This window comes from Pongo abelii, chromosome 19 (assembly GCF_028885655.2).
Source record: "Pongo abelii isolate AG06213 chromosome 19, NHGRI_mPonAbe1-v2.0_pri, whole genome shotgun sequence".
Classification (NCBI taxonomy): domain Eukaryota; kingdom Metazoa; phylum Chordata; class Mammalia; order Primates; family Hominidae; genus Pongo; species Pongo abelii.
The window spans coordinates 61,939,887-61,966,124 of record NC_072004.2 but is presented as its reverse complement, the minus strand read 5'-3'; the positions used below and the strand labels follow the sequence as shown (position 1 = coordinate 61,966,124).

The following is a 26,238-nucleotide window of genomic DNA, read 5'->3' as shown; positions in this document are numbered from 1 at the left end:
ACTCTAGAGGAACAATTTCAACTAAATTTATATCTTATACCAGGCCTCTAGAAACTTTCTCATTTGCACTCCAGAAATTATACTGCTTTAGAAAAAATAAAACGATACAGTGAGCCACTAACTCCATCTGCAAATTTTTAAAAATAAAATTAGAACCAAATTACACCTCTAAAGTGTAAGCGTTAGATTTGGACATTTTTTGCAAGTGAAGGGTAAAATATAAAACCTGGCAGGAAATGGAAAATAGAATTTTTTTTCACTTACCACTTTATAAAAGTGACTGTAAAATGTGCAAAATCACCATTGACATTCAGGCAATCCCTGAAAAATAGGTTTGAATAGGATTAAATATGAATTGAACTAGGTGAATTATGAGTGACCAAAAAAATAATGCAAAATGCTATAGAGTACACTGATTTTTTTTTCTGAAATCTATTTCTCTAGATTGATGATTCAGTGAGTAAGAACAAATGTTTTTATTTTTTTCTCCATTTCACAAAAAAGGTTTTATTTCATGCCTCATCATAGACACTCAGGCAAACTAACATAGCAATTGATATCCTTCGTTTTAAGAAAATTCAGAAAACTGGAGAGCTGGTAGGATTTTCAACAATCGAAAGAGAAATCATTTCAAATTTCTACTTTTGCCATTCTTCATACTTTTTACCTCTAAGCTGAAATGCAGCGAGCTAAAGACCAAGTTTTTACTCTAATTCTTCAATGGGAACAATCAGCCTGTTACTTACTTCTCTTTGCCTTTCCTCCCCATGTCAGCCTCAGGTAGACCAGCTCTGTCTCTGGAGAAGGGCAAAATTGACTTAGGGCCTCTCAGAGAGGCCTCTCATTCCTGCAACCCTCAGGCAAGGGCTTTATCGTCTACAGCTGAGCCCCAGCCTTGCAGCCTTGTTGTTACTGTTTACAGGTGATTCCCAAAACCTGCAATCGAATTTTAGCATAAATCAATGAGTGAGCAAGTTGTGAAAACTGCATATCCATGATAGGTAATACTTCCTAACAGGGAGTTATCTATCTTTCAGAGTTTATTATCAGTATTAAATTTTCAGATGTATGTAAATGCATGGAAAAATCTGAAAAGATAATGTACCTAACTGACAATAGTGGTTATCTCTGGGAAAGTGAGATTAAGGTTGGAGATTAAAGTGATCTTTAGTTGTTCTATAGTATTTTGTGTAATTAATTTATACTTTATGATATTTTAATTTTATTTAAAAAACTAATGTGAATTTAATGCATGGTTAACATTTAAAACATTTAAGAAGCACTCTATAGAACATATTGTAAAATAAAGACTCTATTGTTGGAAACCTTGCCGATGCAAAGGTGATCCCCTCTCTTTCGGAATGGAAATGCTCCTAACCTATTATGATTGATTCTAGTCAGAAATATGTTGTTCTGGGTCTACTAACCCAAAAGACTAGATATTGAATTATTGATTTTATAACTTTGCTCATCAACGGAGGGAGTAAGAGGAGGGTAAAGAACTGTCCATTTCTATGCCCAAGATAGACATCTCTGAACTTGCACATACTTTCAAAACCCTTCTCGGGCCGAGCGCGGTGGCTCACGCCTGTAATCTCAGCACTTTGGGAGGCCAAGGTGGGCAGATCATGAGGTAAGGAGATTGAGACCATCCTGGCTAACACGGTGAAACCCCGTCTCTACTAAAAATACAAAAAAAAATTAGCCAGTCGTGGTGGTGGACGCTTGTAGTTCCAGCTACTCGGGAGGCTGAGGCAGGAGAATGGCATGAACCCAGGAGGTGGAGTGAGCAGTGAGCTGAGATAGCGCCACTGCACTCCAGCCTGGGTGACAGAGCAAGACTGTCTCAAAACAAACAAACAAACAAACAAACAAAAAACTCTTCTCAATACAGTGCTCCAGATGGCCACTATTAGTCTGTATGTGTTGGTTCATACTACCTGATAAAGTTTTCTCTGGAAGCAATGGTGTCATAATATAATATATACGAAACTTCTGTACTGCATCTCCTTAACATGGGGTATATGAGAATAGTTAGGTGAGCTTTCTAATATACACATTCATAAGTTCCTATGCTAGAAAATTGATTTTGTAGAAATAAGATGGAATTTTAATATGCATGTGTTAAGTACAAAACGTCCAGCTTATTCTGATAGATTGGTTGTGAATTTCAGGTAGTATAATTAACATTATATATTTATAAATATTGATGGCAGTGTAGGCCTATTACATGTAACTTCAGATGACCTGGGTTGGAATTCTGATCCTAGAACTTATTAGTCAGAATTCTGACCTTGGGTCATCATAGAGTCACCCCAAGATTTAGGTTCTTCATTGACAAAATGGGATTACTTATGTTGCCTCTACTTCTCATACTTACCACAATGCAAAAGGATCCCTGGTTTGGCCATATCTGTCGTGGGACTGTGGAAAAATCACTTCACCTCTGGGTCCTCAGTTTATTCATGTTTGAAAGTTGGATGGTTCAACTAGATCTGTGATTCTCAATCTCTATTCTGAGTCGAGCCCTCAGGGGTGAAGTAACCTGGGGAAATGGAACGTAACATGCAGCAAGGAATAAGATCTCTAGTCCTCTTCCCCCACAGAAGCCACAATGTCATATGTTTTCATAATGGATATTTATGTGAGGTTCTTTATCAGCCAAATATATCTTAAAGCACCAATCAAGATAATCTCTGAGGTCATATCAGCTCAAAATTCTTTGAATCTAATTCCCAAGATTATAGAGCTCAAATTAGATCATGTTTGTTAGTTTGTCTTGTAAAATGAAAAGCTATCAAGCTGAATTGCTTTGAAAGTTTTATATAATAAGCTAAAATTTCCTGAGCTTCCTAAATGGACTAACCTCCGTACTTTTTTTTATTGTCAGTATTAGCTTAATTCCTCTTGCCCTTGCACCCTTATGCTGCTTATAAATGGACCCACCCTTTCCTGATCACACCCTTTCACCAGATTCTCTGCTTCCAGCCAAATGCAGACATCAGCCAATTTCAGCAGAAGTAGAGCACGTGTTTGTAGTAACCCTCTTCTCTCTCCTTTTCTATCTGGCAGTGCCTAGGAATAGCCATGTGTCAACCTTAGAATATGGATGTTCAAGGAAGATTTCTGAGTTTCCATATTAAACATCTTAACCTCTGCTCAAAATTGAATCTATGGCAGGCAGCACTTCCTTGAATAACATAGCTGAGCAAAAAGTTTTGTCTTGACAATTGGGTCACTTCAGAGTCTAGCTCAACTTGCCCTTCTCACACCTTATTCACATACACATAAATGTGTCACTCCTGAAGGTTCTCAACATGAAAATGCTGAATTTTGAATCTAGCCATTTTACACTAATAATTCACACACATGAATTAGTAATGACACAGTTCAACAAGAACTTAATTCATAATGTGCCTACTTGCATTAGGGTCACGGGTTACATAGATAAACAGTGATTGACCTTGATTAGCATGGAAACTTGTGAAGAAGTCAGATGTATAAGATTACTATAGATGCAATGCAGTCAACAGAAAGATAAAGGTCTGTGTGGTGTGTTATGTAGTATGGGGCATCCTGATCTAATTTCTATGCTCCAGGTAGGTATCATGGAAACATATGTTTATTCACGAAAACTAAATACGACTTAGCCAAATAAAGAGAATTGGGAAGAGTTTTATCCACTGAGAAAACAGCAACAACTTTAAAGCAGGCAAAACTAAAATTTGTTATTACTGGAGTGTAATATGTGAAGTCTGTGCAGAATGACTGAAAACATGGTTGAAGAACAAGAAAGTGTCTTGGAAGGACTTTGTGCTAACGTTAAAGCTTTTGGACTTTATTCAGTAAGTTTAAGACAACCCTTGAAGTGTTTTAAGCAGAGACGTGATCTACTTCCACAAATTCTGCTTAGTTTTACATATGTCTTGAAATGGTTTGTTTGGGTAAACCTCTGCTTCTAATTTGCTATTTATATTTGCACATCAAAAGATTTTTTTATGGAAAAGTACATGTAAATTATATGAGACCAGTGCTGTAAATGTAACTACTCTGAAAACATTTTGCAATTACTGCTGTGGAATATGTTAAAGCATATATGTTTACGTTGAAATCCAGATTCCTAAATGTTAACCTATCTCTGAATGTTTGCAATGATTCCATCTTGGCAAACACATACCTCATTTATTGAGGCTTACATTTTACTGACACTGGCTTAACAAGGCACTAGAGGCTTTAGTTTACATTTCTCCATAAAATGCTGTTACAATTATGCAGATCTGTTCCTACGGCCACCATTGCTCTACCTAATTATTTTTTCCATACTCATTTGAGTGTTTTGATTTTTTTTTCAACATATTATTGGCTTCAAAGTGTTCTGAGGTCCCCTTACACATTTGTGATATTTCTCTAAACTAGATTCTAAAATGTGACAGTTGGCTATCTTTTATGAGGCAGTTTGGAATTTTTGGATTCTCTGCACTTGGAGGTTGAATTGGTGGTATCTTCAGTATCCTCTTGGGTGTATTAGTAGGAAGGAGATGATAAAAGTCTAGCCTAGTTCTTCTTGCCCTTGTCCTTTTATGTTCTTTATTTCTCCTTGCCAGCCCCTTTCCCACATACTTTTGAATAATGTAAAAGAAGAGTTATCCAAATTATTTGCTCCATTTCACTTCTACATAATGAGTTCTGATATTTTTTTCCTATTTCCATTTAAGGCTATCTCAGCAGAGAAGGAATGTATTTCGGCTCTGATCTTTAACACTGAAAGACCGGCAACACACAAATATCACACTCTTCTAGACAATGTACTTTATTTTTATTTTTATTTTTTTGAGATCGAGTCTTGCTCTGTCACCCAGGCTGGAATGCAGTGGCGCAATCTCAGCTCACTGCAAACTTCACCTCCTGGGTTCAAGTGATTCTCCTGCCTCAATCTCCTAAGTAACTGGGATTACAGGTGTGTGCCACCATGCCAGGCTAATTTTTGTATTTTTAGGAGAGATGGGGTTTTACCATGTTGGTCAGGCTTATCTTGAACTCCTGACCTTGTGATCCACCCGCCTTGGCCTCCCAAAGTGCTGGGATTACAGGTGTGAGCCACCATGCCTGGCCTAGACTATGTATTTAAAACAGTATCTGAGTAGTAGGAGTAGTAATAATTACAACAACAATAATAATGGCTATCAGTGATTGAGAAGTGACTGTTATGACTTACACATGACTTGCATGAAGTATCACATTTAACTTTTATAACAATCTTATAAGGCTGTCGTTAATATTATCTCCAATTTGCAGAGGAGAAAACAGTATTTATTCAGATTGAATAAATTTTCCCAGGTAGCTAGTAAGTACAAGAGATAGTGTTCATCCCCAATCTCTCTGACTTTAAAACCTGTTGTGTTAGCCCCACCAGATGTCTGCTTTGCAATCCATACCTTCAGGGATTCATTGATTTCGTTCAGCAAATGATAATGGATAGCTCATTCTTAATGAGAACATGTATTACAAACTGCAAGGATACAAAGAGGAATTAAAACCTGGATTCTGCTCTCAGGAATCATACAATATAGAATAAAAATAAGTATAATAGGACATAGAAAAAGAAAACACTGAAAGAGCACAATGTACAGCATGTGTTATCTAAGTTCCAAGAAAAAGGACATTTCCCAGCTGGATGATGGAAGAGTTCTTAAAAGTATGGTCTCACTAATAATCCAGGAAATACAAACTGAAACTATGATTAAAAATTCTGCCAGCCGTGTTGACTCTCCCTTGTAATCCCAGCACTTTGGGAGGCCAAGTTGGGTGGATCACTTGAGACCAGGAGTTCAAGACCAGCCTGGTCAACATGGTGAAACTCTGTCTCTACTAAAAATATAGAAATTAGTTGTATGTGGTGGTGTATGCCTGGAGTCCCAGTTACTTGGGAGGTTGAGGCACAAGAATCACTTGAACCTGGAGGTTGCAGTGAGCAGAGATCATGCCACTGTACTCCAGCCTGGATGACAGAGTGACTCCATCTGAAAAAAAAAAAAAAAAAAAAAAAAAAGAAAAAAGAAAGAAAGGGAAAAGAAAAAAAAAATCCTTACATACTGACCAGATTGGCAAACATTTTTGAAACTACCAGTAGTGTTAAAGAGGATGTAGAGCAAAATGAATTAATGTAAAACCGATTTTTTGTAATCTAGAATATCTGAAAGTGCACATATTCTAGGGTACAGCAGTTCCTCTCCTAGGATATCCCTTACAGATACTCATTTATTTATTTATTTATTTATTTATTTATTTATTTATTTGAGACAGAGTCTCGCTCTGTCACCCTGGCTGGAGTGCAGGGGCGCAAGCTCGGCTCACTGCAAGCTCCACCTCCCGGGTTCACGCCATTCTCCTGACTCAGCCTCCCCAGTAGCTGGGACTACAGGCGCCTGCCACCACGCCCGGCTACTTTTTTGTATTTTTAGTAGAAACGGAGTTTCTCCGTGTTAGCCAGGATGCAGGATGGTCTCGATCTCCTGACCTCGTGATCCGCCCGCCTCGGCCTCCCAAAGTGCTGGGATTACAGGCGTGAGCCACCGCGCCCGGCCCCTTACAGATACTCTTGTACTACTGTACCAGGAGAGACACACAGTATGTTTCATTGAAGCACTGTTTATAAAAAGCCAAAAGTGGACAACCTAAATGTCCATCAATAATAGATCTGATTAAAAGAAAAATTGTGATGTATGTAATAGGATATTATATAGCAATTAAAATGAATAGACCATAGTTAAATGCATTAACATCAGGGCATCTCACAAGCAATGTTAAATGAAAGCAGATAAAATCATATAAGTGGAAATGATTCCTACTATAGCAATTTTTAAAAGAGGCAATGTTGAGCTATTTCTTAAAGGATAAACATATAGGTGACAAAACTGTAAGTAAAACCAGGAGAATGATTACCGCAAAGGTCAGACTATTGATGGTCTCTATTGTAGAGGCAGTCCCTTGTGCACTCAGAGGGCTTACATTGCTGTTGGCAGTAGTCTATCTCTTAAGATAGGTGGGAGTTACATGAGTGATTTTCAGTTAGTCTTTATACTTTACTATTATCTTTTTTGTTGCTTTTTAACTTTTTTATAGGTACATAGAAGGTGTATATAATTATGGGGTACATGAGATATTTTGATACATTCATGCAGAGTGTAATAATTACAACAGGGTAAATGGGGTGTGTATTAGTCCGTTCTCACACTGCTATTAAGAACTACCTGTGACTGGGTAATTTATGAAGAGAAGAGGTTTAATTGACTCACTGTTCTTCAGGCTTAACAGGAAGCATGACTGGGAGGCCTCAGGAAACTTACAATCATGGCAGAAGGCGAAGGGGAAGTGAGTGCCTTCTTTTTATGTTGACAGGAGAGAGATTGAGGGGAGAAGTGCAACACACTTTTTAAACACCAGATCTCAAGAGAACTCTCTCACTCTTATGAGAACAGCATGGGAGAAATCCAATCCCAAGATCCAATCACCTCCCACCAGGTCCCTCCTCCAACATTGGGAATTACAATTCAACATGGGATCTAGGTGGAAACAGCCAAACCATATCATGGGGTATCCATCACTTCAAGCGTTTATCATTTCTTTGTATTATAAACATTCCAATTATACTCTTTTAGTTATTGTAAGATGTCTAATAAATTAATGTTGACTATATTACCCTGTTGTGTTATTAAATACTAGATCTTATTCATTCTGTATAACTATATTTTTGTATCAATTAACCATATCCACTCCCCCTACCCCATTGCACTTCCCAGCCTCTGGTAACTATTATTTTACTCTCCATGAGTTTAATTATTTTAATTTTTAGCCCCCATAAATGAGAACATGCAAAGATTGTCTTTCTGTGCCTGGCTTATTTCACTTAACATAATGACCTCCAGTTCCATCCATGTTGTTGCAAATGACAGGATCTCATTCTTTCTATGGCTGAATGGTATTTCGTGGTGTATATACACCACACTTTCTTTTTCCATTCATCTGTTGATGGACACTTGGGATGCTTCCTAATCTTGGCTATTGTGAATAGTGCTGCAGTGATGAGAGTGCAAACATCTCCTTGATATAATGACTTCCATTCTTCTGGGCATATACCTTGCGGTGGGATTGCTTGTTCATATGGTAGTTCTATTTTTAGTTTTTTGAGGAAACTCCATACTGTTCTCTGTAGTGGCTGTACTAATTTACATTTCCACCAACAGTGTATGAGGATTCCCTTTTTCTCCATATCCTCACCAGCTTTATTATTGCCTGTCTTTTGGATAGAGCCATTTTACCTGGGGTGAGATGATATCTTATTGCAGTTGTAATTTGCATTTCTCTGATGATCAATGATGTTGAGCACTTTTTCTTATACTCAATTGCCATTAATATGCTCTTCTTTTAAGAAATATCTATTCAGATCCTTTGCCCATTTTTAGTTAGAGTGTTAGATGTTTTTCCTATTGAGTTATCTGAGCTCCTTATATATTCTAGTTATTAATCCCAATGCCTGTGGCAACTATTGCCTGGCTACCACTAATATTTATTCAAGGCCCAAAGGATCTTTAGTGAGCAGTTGATTAATTCAGCCAGGCTTGTGTCCTTCCCTTCAGGGTGGTGAGTTCCCTTCTAGTTCAGGGTGGGTTTAGAAATGTTATCTAGGAATTAGGTCCAGGAGTTGAAGACTTTAGGAATCTACTTGGTAGTTTATTTTACTGTGGCTGAGCTGGTGCCCAAGTTGCAAGACAAAGTCCTTTTTACTCTTCCCTCTCGTTTTCTCAAGCAGAGAAGTCTCTCCCCATGGCCACCACTGTCCCAGTATGGTGACAGGTGCTGCCTGCTACCTCTGATGTTTATTCAAGGGCCAAGGGCTCTTTAGTCAGCTTATGGTGAATCTTGCCAGGCCTGAGTCTCTCCCTTCAAGGAAATGGGCTCTCTTCTGGCCCAGGAGAAGTCTAGAAATGCCATCCAAGAGCCAAGGCCTGGATAAAAGACTTTAGTATTATGATTGATGTTTTATTTTACTGTGGCTAAGGTGGCACTTTACCGTGGCTAAGGAAGAGTAAAAAAAATCCTTTTTACTCTTCACTCTCCTTTCCACAAGCAGAAAGAGTCTCCTCCATGGCCACCATAGTTGTAATATGTTGGGTCACACCTGAGGCCAGCACGCTACAGGGTCTCACCCAAGGCCCATGATGAATACTGCCTGGATATCACTGATGTTGAATCAAGGCCCTGCAATTGTCTTTTAAAATGCTTACCTGTTACAAATATTCCTCTATATGTAAGAGATTGTTTTGTGAAAGGAAAATATCTTGGACCCCCAAAATCACTAAGCTAAAAGGAAAACTCAAGCTGGAAACTTCTTAGGGCAAATCTGCCTCCCATTCTATTCAAAGTTATCTCACTGCTCACAGGAAATAAATGAGTATCTGATACTTTCTTTGGAAAGGCTAATCAGTAACTCAAAAGAATGCGACCCTTTGTCTTTTTCTCTCACCATTCTGTGATCTGAAAGTCCTCTGCCCACTTCAAGTCTTCCTGCCTTTGCTTCAAGTTGTCCCGCCTTTCCAGACTGAATCAATGTACTTCTTATGCATATTGATTGGTGTTCCATGTCTCCCTAAAATGTATAAAACCAAGATGTCTCCCAACCATCTTGGGCACATGTTGTCAAGACTTCCTGAGGCTGTGTCACAGGTACAAGTCCTCAACCTTGGCAAAATAAACTTTCTAAGTTAACTGAGATCTGTCTCAAATTTTGGGGGTTCACAGTTCAAATACATACAATTTTTACTTTTGAAAGACTGAACTAAGAAAGATCTTGTAATGAAAATGTCATTTACCTAAAAATAAAAACATTTGGAACTGTGGAGAAAGACAGGAAGGGTATCATAAGCAAATTTTTGTACTTCCTAGTGATACTAATTTAGGCTGAGGTCATTATAAAACATTAAATGAATAATCAGAATCATTGTGAGAGTGAAAGACCCTAAGTAATTAATATGTGTGTGTTTAGAGAAAAATAGGGAGGTAACATATGCCTGAACATGGGCTTTTGTGAACAATAGTTTCTGGGGATGATTGTGTTTAAGCTGAAACAAGGACTAAAATCAACAAAATTAAATGTGACTGGGAAATTTTCTGTCTGTTGTAAGAAGGTTTCAGAATGTGTCTGAGATGAAGCAACACTTATGTAATAGACAGCAGTGCAAGATGTAGTGAATTAGACCATTTGAAGATTATAAGCCCTAAAATGCATTTACAACCTAAAAGCATATTTTTATATTAATTCATGTTACATAAAAGCAGAGGTGGTTAAGTAGTGAGCCTAAGAAAAAATAGGTAAATATTGTGATACAAAGAGTGCAATCTTTTATTGAAGAAAACTCCACCACAAATCCAATAGAGGAAAGCAAATAGTGTTCAAATCTTTGAAATTTAGATGTAGAAATGATGGGAAATATAAGTTTTTCAAGCTTGAACCAAAATTCTTATGTTCCTGTAGCTTCTGAAGATGTCCATCCCAAAGCAGTCTAGAGCTTACACATCTTAAATGCATTCAGAGGTCAGAGGAAACGCAGTGGTGGGAAATGTGATAAAATGAAGAGAACCCACATTATATACATGTACTCAAAGTCAATTTTGGAAAATAAGTAATACAGGTATCCCTCCTCCTCAATTCAATTCCATCTTCAGGCCACTAGACTGTGTTCTTTTTTGTTTCTTTTTGTTTTTTTTTTTTTGAGATGGAGTCATGCTTTGTCGCCTAGGCTGCAGTGCAGTGGCACAATCTTGGCAACCTCCACCTTCCAGGTTCAAGCAATTCTCCTGCCTCAGCCTCCCGAGTAGCTGGGCCTACAGGTGCACACCACCACGTCCAGCTAATTTTGGTACTTTTAGTAGAGATGGGGTTTTGCCATGCTGACCAGGCTGGTCTCAAACTCCTGACCTCAGGTGATCCACCAAGGTTGGCCTGCCAAAGTGCTGGGATTATAGGTATGAGCCACTGCGCTGGGCCAGACTGTGACTCTTGATGGCCAGTTGCCTTGGATGAAGCACAGAGAATGGTTTGCGGCCACATAATCGGGAAGTGGCATAGCACCATGTAAGTCTACTTGGTCTACTGACTTATGGTTCATCACTTTTTCAATTAGCGTAGCATGTTTTCCCTTTCTCAGTATTATGTTGTCAACTGAGAGTGGTAGGAGGTTGGAGAAGATAAAGTGATTTCTATTGTCTATCCTTACATGTGGTGTAAGCTAGTCTTTCCATTTCAAAAGTACTATCATTTCGAAGGCACGTGAACCTAAATTAACATACAGGTGTGGATTTTTAAATCTCATGAAATAAATGAGGTCATTGTCTTCAGCACATTCTTGACATTTTAATGAAGCATATTAACAAAAATTATGTTCCAAAGTCATTACGCCGAGCTATTATTCTTTGTTATACTAGAACATCACTGGATCTGAGGGAAAAACTCCCACTAAAATTATGTTATGGTAATATTATCAATAATGACATAATTACCATGATATTAATAACAATATGAGGGACTTCATTCTAAAATATCACTTCATAGTCAAACAGGTTGAGTGTAAATAAGAAGCAATCATTTGTAGCTCATGGGCAATTCTCTGCTTAAATTTTCATAATGTAATTTGCAATAAAAAATGACAGTACTGAGAATCACACTTTACTTGCCAACAGGAAAGCTTCACTTTCCCTATTATCCTTCACTGAAACTATCCATTCCAGGTCATTCAAATTTTTCACTCTTCCAAGATTCTGACACTACAGTGAAAATATTAACATACTCTAAACTTGGATCCATATAAATAAATTATAGTGTCTTTTAATATTGCTGCCCTATCTATTCCACTAGTATCATTATTATTATTACATTGATCACATGAAATTATAATTGGCAGATTTAGCGATTCTGAGATTGAAGCAAGTCTAAACTGTCAAGCACTTATTCTTTTACCATTATTGTTGATCCATCAGGTTAAACAACTCTTTTCACTAACTAAGGATATTCTCCACTAAAATATAAGATAGAAGAAGCGTTTTTGGCTTCCACACTTAACAGTTAAAGGGCTTAAATGGTACTGAAATTTTCTGATGCTTACTTGTATGTTCTATAAAATGGGACGTTTCAAATGGAAGAATAGCATAGCAAAAAAAACAAAGAGAATCACCTGGGGGAGACTGGCTGGCCACATGCACAAATGAATTCACCTTTTCCAAGATCATGACCTTGGTTCATCAGACTTAGACCCAATCATTCCCAAAGTTCTGGAGTTAATTAGGGATGATAATTTACACTAGCAAAACTTGCAAGATTTGGAATATCGAAGATGGTTTATGCTAATGCTATATTATGAAGAAGAAACATTTATCTAAGTACAGTATAACCCACACAGAGTCCCCATCAAAATCATGAATAGAACCATTCATGCTATTTAAGTGCAGAGTTGCACCATACGTTGACCAAAACTTGCCATGGGTTTATTCATCTTATTGTTGCCAAATATTAGCCAGACATTTACTATCCAGAAGAATGTTATGCTCTCTAATATGTATGTTCAAGCCATTTGTCTTTTGATGGTCATCTTCTAGCTACACAGAGACTGAACCAAAGCTTTGTAGTGACAACTTTTCTATACTTGGCCAATCTCAACTTTTAAAGTTCCCGCTCTAGTACTGTATAAAATAAGGATGTATTGCCCCTTTGTAAGTATATAAACAATTTCAGAAATACACAAACATAGAAAGAATAGTAATAATAAACCCTTATGCCCCTATCACCTAGGATAAACAATTATTAATATCCATGTATAGTTTATCTTGTTAATCTATACTCCCCTTCACCCTATTATCCTTGTTTAATATTTACAACAACCTGTGAAATGAGCTCATCATCTCATTTTTACAAAGCAACTGATGATTTGGAAGATTTAATAATTTTGCAGAGGTAGCATATAGTGAGTGTCAGGTTCAAGAATCAAAGACACCTCTGTATATTCCAGAGTCCTTTCTCTAGCCTGCTTGTGTGTATTACACGAAAGTTAGCAGATTCTAGCTCCACAAGAATTGCTGTATCAGTCAGAGCACTGCCATAAAATAGATGGCACACTTAAATTGGGTAATTTGTGGAGAGGTTAATGAAGTGACAATTTACAAAGGATTAATGAAGTTCCAAGAACTAGTAAAATCAGAAAAGAGTATAACCAATCTTAGGCCCAAATAGGCAAAGGAAATGAGTGGTTACTAGAACCCAGATTCAGAAATGACCATGTGGTCACATGATAGGAGCCATTATTCTCAGTTCAAGAACAAAGCCAGCCTGGGTGAATCTACAGAGATTGGCAATGGAATATCTCACCCTCTCTTTTCCCATTTCCCTGCTTCTTAATTGGCCAAATTGAATCAAATGCCAGAAGTCAGGGTAGTCTACTGACACATTCCACAGAAGGTTAGCCTCCTGGGACACAGACAGATCTGTGTCCCTCTGACAGATCTAGAGGGGATAAAAGATGATATTCAGCACAATTGTCTACTAGGTCGAGAGAATACATGGTATGTTATCTTGAGAAAATAACCCTATTTTCTTCAGAAATTAGAAACTTTGATGGAAAATAAAAAAATGATACTTATCTTTCAGTAGAAAAGCTGCATTACTTATTACATTGGCAAAGTAGATAGAATTTTCCAAGAATTTCTAATACTCATTAAACCCAAATCTGAGTCAAATAGATTAGAAATGACTTGGGCACAATATTTAAAGTAGCAGGTAACCTACAGAGTATATGTTTGTTGAATACATGTTGGTATAGAGCAGCATAATTGGGTTTTAAAGTCAATACCCAAAATATTAGGGAGGCATATGGTGAGACCAGCTCGGTCATGGAGACCCTAACCCAGTGGTGCTAGAGGAATTAAAACAAAGACACAGAAATAGAGTGCAAAGTGGGAATCAGTGGACTGACAGCCTTCAGAGCTGAGAGCCACGAACAGAGTTTGACCCACATAGTTATTGACAGCAAGCCGGTGATAAGCATTATTTCTATAGATTATAGATTATAGATTAGCTAAAAGCATTCCTTAAGGGAAACAAAGGGACAGGCTCTGACTTGTTATCTGCAGCAGGAACATGTCTTAAGGCACAGATCGCTCATGCTATTGTTTGTGGTTTAGGAATGCCTTGAGCGGTTTTCTGCCCTGGATGGGCCAGGTGTTCCTTGCCCTCATTACAGTAAACCAACAACCTCTAGCGTGGGTCATAGCCATCACGAGCATGTCACAGTGCTGCAGAGATTTTGTTTATGGCCAGTTTCTCATGGCCTGTTTATGGCCAGATTTTGGGGCCTATTCCCAGCAGGCATAGAAGCAGAAGGTAACAGCTACATTCTTTTTTTTTTCTTTTCATTACTCTGGTGAGCCAATGGTAGATATTTATTATAGAAATATCACCCCTGGCTGAAATTCAGAATTGCTGGGGTTTGAAAAGATGCAGATGCTTAAATTCATCCCAGCCTCACCTATTCAATCAACATCACCAAGCAAGGGCTTGGCATATGCACTTGTTAAAGCCTCTGAGATGATTATCATGCATCACCAGGGTAAAGATGTCTTCATTTGTCTTGAAGTTTTTGCTGACAAATACATGATGTATCTAAAGTTTTAATGTGGAGTGAAGAAAGAGGAAATCCAAGAAAACTTTGCTGAAATATAATTTCCACTAAGGTAGAAATTTGTGTCTCTTTTGTTCACTGATATATTCCAAGTGTCCAGAACAGTACCACAGTGCCTACCACAGAGTAGTAGGTAATCTATAATAATTTGTTGATAAATGATTTAACTCAAAAATGAGATAATGAACACAAAGAATTTAGCATGTTGACCACCAAATTATGGCATAATAACAATTAAATCTTTTTAATTCTCATATTAATTGATTATATATATATGCTTATATTGGCAAATTGCCCAAACTCTCCCTCTTGTCACTTTTCAGCATAGTGCTGCATCCAAATCCTAGGCAGAGAGAAATAAATAATTGTATAAACTGCCATTGATTTTCACAGTTGTACCATCCTTTGGGAAGACAGTCCACAAAGCCAATAGAATTGATGTTGTTCTGAATTGTCATTGCTGTGTATCACTTCTGTACACAGGCTGCTGTGTACAGGCTGTGTAACAAAAATACCATAAACTGGGTGGCTTATACACAATGGAAATTTATTTCTTACAGTTCTAGAGGCTTGGCAGTCCAAGATCAAGGCACCAGCAAATTTAGTGTCTGGTAAGGGCCTACTCCCCATAGTGCATTCTCACTGCATTTTCCCATGGTGAAACGGGAGAACAAGCTTCCTCAGACCACTTTTTAATCTTGCCCATATGATCTAATCACCTTCCAAGGGCCCCACATTTTAAAACAATCACACTGGGGATTAGGTTTCAACATATGAATTTTAGGAGGACACAAACATTCAAACCATAGCACTGAGTGAATACAGTTTCTAGTCCAAGGTTCTATCCACAAATGTTCCTCTTGCCCATTTTCCATATTGTATATTCTTATGCCTGTCAAAGCGTAAAATATGCCAGGATGGCCAGGTCATAAGGAATGTTAATGCTTCACTAGAAAGAGCTCTTCCTCATGAAAATTGAGGGTGTCGTATAACTCTAAAGGCACCAGTTCAGATGCCCCTTTGTCAGCTTCTAGCCACTTGCCTAGTAAATTCTTAACAAGGTTAGTTAACCATCCTTCCTTCCTCCCTCCTTTCCCTTTTACAGAGAGGCTTTTTCCCATATTTCAGAGACAAAAATAATTTGGCATCCTCAGCATTGATCACTATCTAACCATTTGAGTTTTAACATATACAGGAAAGGAATATTTATAGAATGCCACCTACATATCAGACATTGGATATTCCAAGGTAATATTTAGTAAAGCATATTCTGCCTATCACTATTCTTATAGGCTTCAATTTGTGCTCAGTGATCAAAAGATTCCCTGACCCATATATTGTACAATTCTATTTATATGAGACGGCCAGAACAAATGAATTTATAGAGACAGGAATTAGATGAGTGGTCTCTAAGGGTTGGGGGGAGATGGAGGCATGGTTGTTGGTGATGAATAAGAGATGTCAGTTTCTTTTTAGGATATTGAAAGTATTCTAATTATTCTGGTGATAGTTACATATCTAGAACCATCCCATTACTGGGTATATACCCAAAGGACTATAAATCATGCTGCTATAAAGACACATGCACACGTATGTTTATTGCGGCATTGTTCACAATAGCAAAGACTTGGAACCAACCCAAATGTCCAACAATGATAGACTGGATTAAGAAAATGTGGCACATATACACCATGGAATACTATGCAGCCATAAAAAATGATGAGTTCACGTCCTTTGTAGGGACATGGATGAAATTGGAAATCATCATTCTCAGTAAACTATCGCAAGAACAAAAAACCAAACACCGCATATTCTCACTCATAGGTGGGAATTGAACAATGAGAACACATGGACACAGGAAGGGGAACATCACACTCTGGGGACTGTTGTGGGGTGGGGGGAGGGGGGAGGGATAGCACTGGGAGATATACCTAATGCTAGATGACGAGTTGGTGGGTGCAGCGCACCAGCATGGCACATGTATACATATGTAACTTACCTGCACATTGCACACATGTACCATAAAACCTAAAGTATAATAATAATAATAATAATAATAATAATAATAAAAAGTCTGTGTAAAAAAAAAAAAGAAATATTCTAAAAGCAGTTCATTTAAGTGGGTGAATTGTACAATGTGTGAGTTTTATCTCAACAAAGCTATTTTTAAAAGAAAAAGAAAAACACTCCATGATAAGTAAATTTAGAATAACTCATTACTAAAATACATTTGCATAATAAAAATTCTGAAAAATCCTACAGTGAATTATATACAGTTAAAGTCTAGTTAAACTTATTTGTACATGGATAGCCTCATTTGTTTGTTTTGCCTCAGTATAGCCACTCAAATCCCTAACAGTTTTCCCCTAACGTTTTTCTAAACAGAAGTTAGGGAAGTACAATTATTTGACAAGAACTCTTTTAATCTTCACAACAGTTCTTCATGAAGTAGTTCTTCCCATTTTAGCAGATGAAATACTGAAACTCAGAGATGTTAACAAATTTGTCCAAGATATCACAGACAGTAAGGGATGAAGATAAGGTGTGAATCTCAGTTCCCACACACATCCATGTAATTGAATGCTAGGTAAACATTAAGAAAACAATGCAATCTATATATATTGATGTGTAGACAGAGCTACAATAAATCTAAAGAAAAAAGCAGGCAAACACATTTCTTATGCAGTTTAAATTTTGGAAAAAGTATTTATTTACATGTGAAAATGACTGTTTTGTGAGTGTGTACATATGTGTAAGATATACACTAAAGAGATGGTAGGCATTACAGATTGACTAAAAATGGATTCTCAACTTATGATTATATTCTAATTATTCAAAAAGATGTGTATTAATCATAAACAAAAAATCATTATAAATAATTCTTTCCTTTTAAGTCCCACCCTTTTTTTTCACTTTCCTGTAAGGACCAAAAGTATCTTGAAATCTGTTTAATATGATAGAGATGTAGCTATGAATCCCAAATGTCCTTTTTCAGAAATACAGGAATTTTGAGTTTTAAACCAAATTTTTCAGATTAACCCTTATTTTCACATTTTTGTTAAAAATTCTGCTTCTGCATCCACAGAAATAATAAAATCTAGAATAGTCACTTTCTTTTTATACTTGGTAAGTTGTTGCAACATAAAAAGCACACACAAAAAATTAGAGTCAAAAGGGCCATGAGAAATAAATGAGTTAATTCCCATTGTTGTAAACATGAGGAAAACAAGTGCAGAGAGGTTAAGCAGTTTGTCCAAGCTCACACAGTTTGTTGGGGGGAGTGAAGGTTAATCTTTACTTCTCTCAATTCCCACCCTAGCCCTCTTTCTGCTAAATGATATTATATCCTCAAGATAACTTGAGTTGCTGCATATTGCTGACACTAATCAAAAACAGACAAATTTCCTCATTGCATGGACAAAACCTGTCAAATGGTACTCAGCAGATATCTCAAGACCAAAGCTTTCAGAGCTACAAAAACAATACTTTTAGTTGTCCTATCCCAACAAGCAACAGAACAAATGTTTTCAAATTGGCTCTGTGAAGACCATGCCATGCTAATATAGTGACACATTGTGCCAGCCAAGGAAAGATTGCTGGGCTCCCCTTCCAATCCTGGCCACGGTTGATATGCTTTGAGCTGGGTTGCATACATAAAACTCTCTGCTATAAGTTGTTGCCCTCATGGGGTTTTTCTCCAGGTAGTTCTGTGGTTGACTTTGTCCTTCATTAGGTGAACACAGGGGCTAAGGAATGCTAAAGAGGCATGATGGGTAGGAGTTCAGGGATTTTCCTTTTCACACTGTATTAGTCAGTGTTCAATTAAAGAAGTAGAATCACTAGAGTAGATAGATAGTGAGGTAGTGTGAGGAAGAAAGAAAAAAAGTACAGTCATTACACCAGCATCTAACCTTCTTGGGAAAGATTGCATAGTCATGCCAGCATCCTTCCCAATTTGCTCTTCCCCAGATCCATCAGAAAAACAGAGAAATAGAATGTGGACACTTCTTTAGCACTACTCATGTTGAATGTAAGCACAGACTCATTCAGGTGCTAAGCCAACCCTTCAGACCTCTACCCACCCACCTCATTTTAGGCAACCAAAGTTTTAATAGCCTGTTACAATTCTCTATCAAGCTATTACTCTGAGGAGGGTTATCTGCTCATTGTTGAATATTATAGGCTGTAAAGTGTTTTCTTTGGTCTGAAGCAATGCTGGTTGGCCATCCAAAGGGATAAAATAGCTTCTGTCCCATTCTTTAATAGTATTCTGAGCATTTGTACCCACCTGCAAGTAAGCAAACCTGGGTTCCGAGTCAGTGTCTATTCCTGTCATGACCCGTGTGCAGCCTCTGGGGCTATAGACATTAGTCTGATTTGTCAGTTACATGTAAGGCCTTCTTCCTGGGGAATCTGCTACATAGCCATCTGTAGTCTCTGTCTCTTTGGCTGACAAATAGAACAGTTCTTACTGGCATTTTGTGCCTCAGAGGGTGCAAAAGGACAATGTCTACATTCAGCCTGTCCCTGCATTGATGCAGTCCTCCTATACCGTCATCTCATGGATTCAGGTGGCCCCTTTAAGGGAATACACCAAAGGTTCACCTGGTGTTTCCAATCACCTTCCAAATCTGAAGAGGAGTTCTTCTTATTGGCACTGACAAGTTCAACTTTAATGTGCCCTTCAAATTTCCATAGGGCTGTGCACACCATATTGACATCCCTTTAACAAGCCAGGTTTCCACTGCCCTCCTGACTGATCATATGGCCAGGATATTGGTCATCCCTCACGACTTGTTATAAACATAAACACAGAAGCTTTTACCACTTCAAATCTTCCATGACTTCTAGGAAACCAGCAAGCAATTCATCCCACTGAGCTAACTTCTTTCTACCTCCCTTCATCAATGTGGCGACCTTCCAAACAAGATGTTCTCTGTTCACCTTGGAACTGCTGTCCACAAACCAGAAAGTTCATTGTTGTTCAGTTGACAGCTGTTTATAGGGCACTATCCAGGCAACAAAAAAATAATACAATTCCTCACACAGTTCCAGAATCTGTCCTAGGGAAAATGAGATGACCCGCTCATGAGTATCTCCACCTTGTATTACCCACGTGGAATCATCCTGCATAAACCATTTCCATTGTATTATGAAACTCTTCTGAGCACTGCCATTCCCATTAGAGTACTTCTATGATGTCTCTGAAGACATCATAGGTATTTCAGGTTTCAAGATAATTTTTATGTTCTTTAGTCATTGAGCCAGTTTCATTTAATATCCAGGAGCATGTTAGTCTCTCAAGCAGAAATTCTCTAGTTCAGAGTCCCAGTAGTCATCACTGGCATCCACTCACAGTCTTTTGCCACAAGCCTCAGGCTACATTCCACATAGAGCATCACACAGAGAGTTTGTTGCTATCAACACTCCAGCTTGAATTCTACACTTTATGGGCTTGAGCAATCTCACTGGGTTCCCATTTAGCATGGCCAATTAATATTGCTTGAAGAGTAGATTTACATGCCTTCTGCTTTACAGTACTAGGCAGGAGAAACATTCTTCAGTGAGATGCAAAGTCCATCCCCATAATACAATCAGATATAAGAGCTACAATCACTTCACATAAAGCCTGTTCAACCATACCAGTTCTCCTGCAAACTTTTACCTGAATTCCATCAACCCTTACTGTAGCTCCCATTAGGACTTTATTAGCAGGTTTCAATTTTACAATACTAGGTCGGGGAAGTGTTCCCCAGCCAGACATCATATCCATTCTCATAAAGCATTCGGAAAAAGGAGACACAACTTCTTTATAGAAAGCCTGTTTAAGCTTTCCAATTTCCAGAATCCTCTCAACACTTATATTTTTATGTCCTTTCAATCTGATAATAACCCACATCAGGGTTTCACCAATGAGTTCTGACACCACATCGCCTGTGTTCCCATATCAAGGAGTCCCAGAAACTTATCTTCTAACCATTTCACCCAGTGCAAAGTGTTTTGGTCCCTAATAAAGTGTTAAGCCAAGAGACTCTGGCCATTTTGTTAATTTTTATTTAGATTAATCTGCCTGACCATTGGCCAAAATGATTACAGGCCAGAGTTTTCATTGTAATATTTGTCTTTCAGCTTTTAAAATTTCTTCTGACATGGGTAAATAGTGTGAACTTATTTGAATCCCTTTAATGTTGGAGGAGCAGCTAGGGCTTCCTTTGGCTCGTTCAACTTTTGGGAGTGTTCTATTTAAACTATAGTTTTAACCTCATCAATGTCTGTTTTATTCATCCTGCTTCTTAATAACATCTAAAGATTTTCTCACTGCTGGGATAAGTTTTGTTACTCTCCCCACTCCTCCCCGCTTCATTTTCCTCTTTTTTTTTCTTCTATCAACATTTGCTGCATTCACCTATTTTTTAATAATCATTTAGACATCTCTACCCTACTAAGACCAGTTCCTTGACTCACCTTAGCTTTTCCCCATTCTCTCATTAACCAATCTAATATTTTTATTAGCATCTGTAAGACCCATGAAGGGGAGCCAAGACAGCAAATTCCACAAGTCTCCTGAACTGTTGTTTGGTTTTGAAGTGATATGGTTATATGGGATGCCCATGTAAACAGGGACCCTTTAACCATGGCACTCAGCAGGACCTGGGTTACAGGCATAATCAGTGGGTGAATAGCCCAGCTATCATAAAGTCAGTCTCACATGGCTTGTACACAAAGCATATCTATTACTTCATCTGGGGCTAATCCACTTGGCATTTATAGAGGAAGGTGGGCAGTCCCCCTTCTCAAGGTAAAGAGACTTTATAGTGGCCTTTATCCAGTCTACCAGGATAGCTGTTCACTTGGAAATAATCTGTTGTGTGTCTGGATCATGTACAGCTATGTTTGATTTTTCCACAGTGAGCTGTGGATCGTGTATCAACCCAAATGTGCTCTTTGAATTTGCAGCATTTGAAGCCAAAGATACTGCCCCCAAATTAATTACCCTCACATCCATTTTAGTAAAGGTTCTTTAAGAAGCTGATGATATTGATGCAGAAAATGAAACAATTCCTTCAGATTACATTCCCTGGTTTCAGGAAATTCTTTGTTTTCCCCTTCTTCCACTTTGACTGTCTCCTTGGTGACCAGAGGTTGAAGAGGTACTTTCTGTTGTCCTTGAATAATTTTTCCCATAGGAGTCAGCTTTGAGGTTAGTGGCAGAAGCTCAGATGCACTGGAATCTGAGCTTGGTCTAGCATCAAGGTCCTACCTAGCACTCTCTTTTAATTTCATTTTAACTGTTACAAATAACAATAACCAAGGGATAGCATATTTTGCCTTTTTCATATTAATTTTCATTTTCCTTATTAGTTTGCATTTTCTTACACATTCAGTGAACCAGCTTTCTGGGAGTCATATCCATCCCTACATCCTACTGGTAACTTTTACCTTTAGTAACTGAGCACAGCACAGCTGCTGTTCCATACCATGGGTGACCATGTGACCACCTAGAAATCTAAGGTTCCTCATCCTCTGCCCTTTCATTCTTTCTCTTCCCAAACCACATGCTTCTGTGAGCTAGTGCTATTCTAGTAAATCCCACTTATCTGACACCAAATTGATAGCATTTTTTTCTTCTATACTTAGACCACTCTCATTACCTCACTTCGGACAGCTGAATGTTTGTTTTTTTCACACACGAAGCAGACACCAAATGATTGTGCCACCATTTAACTTAATTCCAACACTATCTACCTGGAGATAGCATCAGATCCCACAAGTTGAGGGCTCAAATCCCACAAAACCACCCTTCCACTTTTTATTCTAATTTCAAGTCCAGTCTGTGACCAGTGTATCTAACAAAGTGGTTATAAATTAGAGGTTCTCATGACTCCCTCTTGAGGCTCAATTATTTGCTAGAATGGCTCACAGAACTCTGGAAAACAATTTGTTTATTACAAACTAAATTAAAATAATTATAAGTGGTGTCTTATAAAAGGATACAACCCAGGAACAGCCAGATGGAAGAGACCCATAGACAAGGTATGCAAAAAGGGGCATGGAACAACTGTGCCCTCTGAGGAAGCTCCACTCTCAGTTCTCCAAGTGTTCTACAACCCAGAAGCTCTCTGAACTCTGTTGTTTTGGATTTTTATGGAGACTTTATTATGTAGCCATTATTGATTAAACCATTGCCATTGGTGATTGGATCAACCATCAGCCCCTCTCTCCTTGGAGGACAGAAGTTGGAGCTGAAAGTTCTAACCCTCTAATCATATGGGTGCTTTTACTGGCAACCAGTCCCCATCTTGAGGCTACTTGGGAGCCCACAGGCACCGGTCATCTTGTTAACATCCAGAAAGACACTTATCACATCTGAGATCCCAAGGATTTTAGGAGTTATATGACAGGATACAGGGGCAAAGACCCAATATATGTTTCTTATTTTTATTATGCCACAGTTGGGTGGATAGGTAAGTAGGTAGGTAGGTAGATGGATAGATAGATAGATAGATAGATAGATAGATAGATAGATAGAGAGTGAGATAGATCAACCAATAGATATATCAATTTTCAAAAAAGATGCTGATGTCTGAAGACAAATCTGACATCCTTAGCTAAGCCTCAATGTTATTAAAAGCTGATCTGATGCTTACAACTATATGACACAGTTCTCTCATTAGACAAAACCAACCTCACCAAACATGTACCTCAGACAAGGTCACTGTGCAACCCAAAATAGCAAACAGTCCTCTCTCTCTTTAAATGAGAGACTTCTATGTTTTGCCATTTGTAGCTTTGTTCCTACTTATCTCCACTTATAGATAGGATTTGTTAAAATATTCAATCACAAAATTACCTCTACTTTCTGATAACGTCCAATCTAGAGCAAACCTCTGTTTTCTTAGAACCTCCCCAAAGTTACTCAACCAAAGCTCAAATACTATAACAGATTTTTCTAATCCCCTCTTACTGAGATATCCAACATTTCCCCACGGCGTACGATTGCCTTTGCTGCACTGAAGATACCTGAAGTTGAACAAGTTGGGTTTACCATATATATATATTTTTTAATATATGTATATATATGTGTGTATATATATAAATAAAATATGCATATATATGTATGTACATCCACATACATGCATATATACAGATTTATATAAATATATGTTCAAATACATGTAAATATATATGCTTATATATAATATATACATATATACCTACATACGCACACACACTTACACACATATATTGGCTTTATTTTTATTACAGGGATTTAACCTTACACAAATTGTGAAAATTTCTTAAACAGTCTCTTGTCATGATGTTATCTGCTAATACAATGCTGGATCTTGAAGTGCACAGGGCAAGAAGTTGGAAAAGGAAAGATGAATGTAAACCGGGTAAAAGCAAGAACAAGCTGTATCCCTGGAGACAGCAATATGGACTCATGTTTAGCTAAACATACATACAGATGGTTACATACAGAAATATTTATAGATATGTCTCTATACACTGGTTAGTATACACACAAATATCTTCTGGCCCAAACAGCTGAGAGGGCCAACAAGCAAAGAAACTCCTGTAGCAATAATCATACCTGGGTGTCTAGACAGTGGTTTCTAATATCATTTTTTAATAAAAGGAAACAAAACTACTGGGAAAATGGCTGATTCTAGAAGTGAAATGAGAAATATATGAGATGAGCCTACATCATCTTGCAGTGCCGGCAAGTAAGAAAGTGCTCAAAAACAAACCAACCACTATGATAGGGATGTCAGAGAGATAGGAGCCAACTGAAAGGGCTCCTAATGGCCAATATTAGAACAATTTAAGAAACAAAATGAAGTAGTATAGGATTATAACCCTAATAAGAACATAAATATTCGTGAGTTTATATTGACACAAGTAAAGGATTGAACAAAAGAAAGAAGTAAATGGGGCAGAATAGACAAATCTCTCATGCAGAAGAAGAATTCTGAATAATAGAAATAGATATTCTGCCCTTAAGAAGGTAGAGCATAATTTCCCATTCATAAATGTGAGCTGACCCTAAGGGGCTTTCTTCCAAAGAGTGCAGTATGGAAAGAGGAAGAAAAAAGAGTTACTTCACAATGGGGAAACCTGACCAACACTACCTCAAACCAGGTGATCAAAGTTAGCATCAACAGTGATTAATCATATTGATAGTAAATACCTTGATAAGATGGGAAATATGGCACTTTACTTCTGTGTTCTTCCTCCCAAAAACATATTATCACAGTGTAACTAGGAAAGAGAAAGATAAACAGACAAATCACAATAGAGGGACATTCTACAAGATACCTGACCAGTAGTTTTCAAAGCTGTCAAAGTCATCAAAAACAATGGAAGTCTGTGAAACTGTGACAGCCAAGAGGAGCCTAAGGAGGTGTGACTATTATGTGTAATTTGGTAATTCTAGATGAGACTCTAAAACAAAAAGAAAATACTGGAAAAAAATTAAAGAAAAAGTATGAACTTTACTTTATAATATAATGTACAAATATTTACTACTTATAACCAATATACCATACTAATATAAGATGTTAATAATAGGCATGAATAGGTATGGGGCATATGAAAACCCTATCTTCACAATAATGTTGTAAATCTAAAACTATTCTATAATAAAAGGCTTATTTAAAAAAATAAATGACCAGTTGGAACTCGTAAGTATTAAGTAGGCTCAGAAAGATGGACTATGACTTGTGTCAGTTCTTGTTTCCCTTGACCTTGATGGCATGGGTGTCCTGCAGAAGCTAGGACCCTTCCCCATGGAGCTAAACACCCACACCTGACACAAGAGTCAGAGAATCTGAAGGAGGTTCCTACGGAAGAAGGAGCTATTGCACACCCTTTCTCGTCTCTGTGCTCATGAAGTGGGTCAGTAGGTAACTGGCGTGTATGAGCTTCCACAGGGCTGCTGCTTCACCTCTACACTCCAAATCTCACACAAGAATCTGCAGTTTACCTATGCAAAAGGAAAACAGAAGTGAAATTGTGGAAAATGTGGTTCAGCATAGCCAAGCTGGCACATAACAAATCCACCACACCATTGTACATAGACATTCTAACCCTTGTTCAATGGGGCAGTGATGTCACAATATAAACTAAACACAACCCCAAGAATGGCAGAGCAGACTTAAATGCATATTAAAGTATTTATTATAAATTTTCATTGTTTCTTTGGAATAGATTTTGATAGAAAGAGGATAGTCAGAGACAATGTGAATTTAATAGTGTCCCTGATGGAAAATAGAAAGAAAGCAGAGAAGAGGACTAATAGATGGGCATGAGAGAAAACAGACTTTGGCTCAATGCCAAGACTCAGCATTAATCTAAAAGAATATTTTTTCTTCTCCTGTATAAAAATGCTTATTTTAACCTAATAAATATTGATGTATTGATATTATTATTTGTTAGAGCTGTCACTCAAGAATGGCTATTATGCTAAATAGTTAACATAAAATGTAATGGTCACCTGGCTAGTTTCCAAAAG

General features: G+C 37.7%; 1 long non-coding RNA gene across 1 annotated transcript; it reads right to left on the bottom strand.

The window, feature by feature from the left end:
• Positions 1 to 264: 264 nt before the first annotated feature.
• LOC129054931 (uncharacterized) lies at positions 265 to 25,821 on the bottom strand. Its single transcript, XR_008519556.2, has 5 exons — positions 25,594 to 25,821; positions 24,916 to 24,986; positions 2,381 to 2,545; positions 747 to 936; positions 265 to 321 (listed from the first exon to the last, which is right to left on the bottom strand). It is a non-coding gene; the product is annotated as an uncharacterized LOC129054931 (long non-coding RNA).
• Between the last annotated feature and the right edge of the window lie 417 nt (positions 25,822 to 26,238).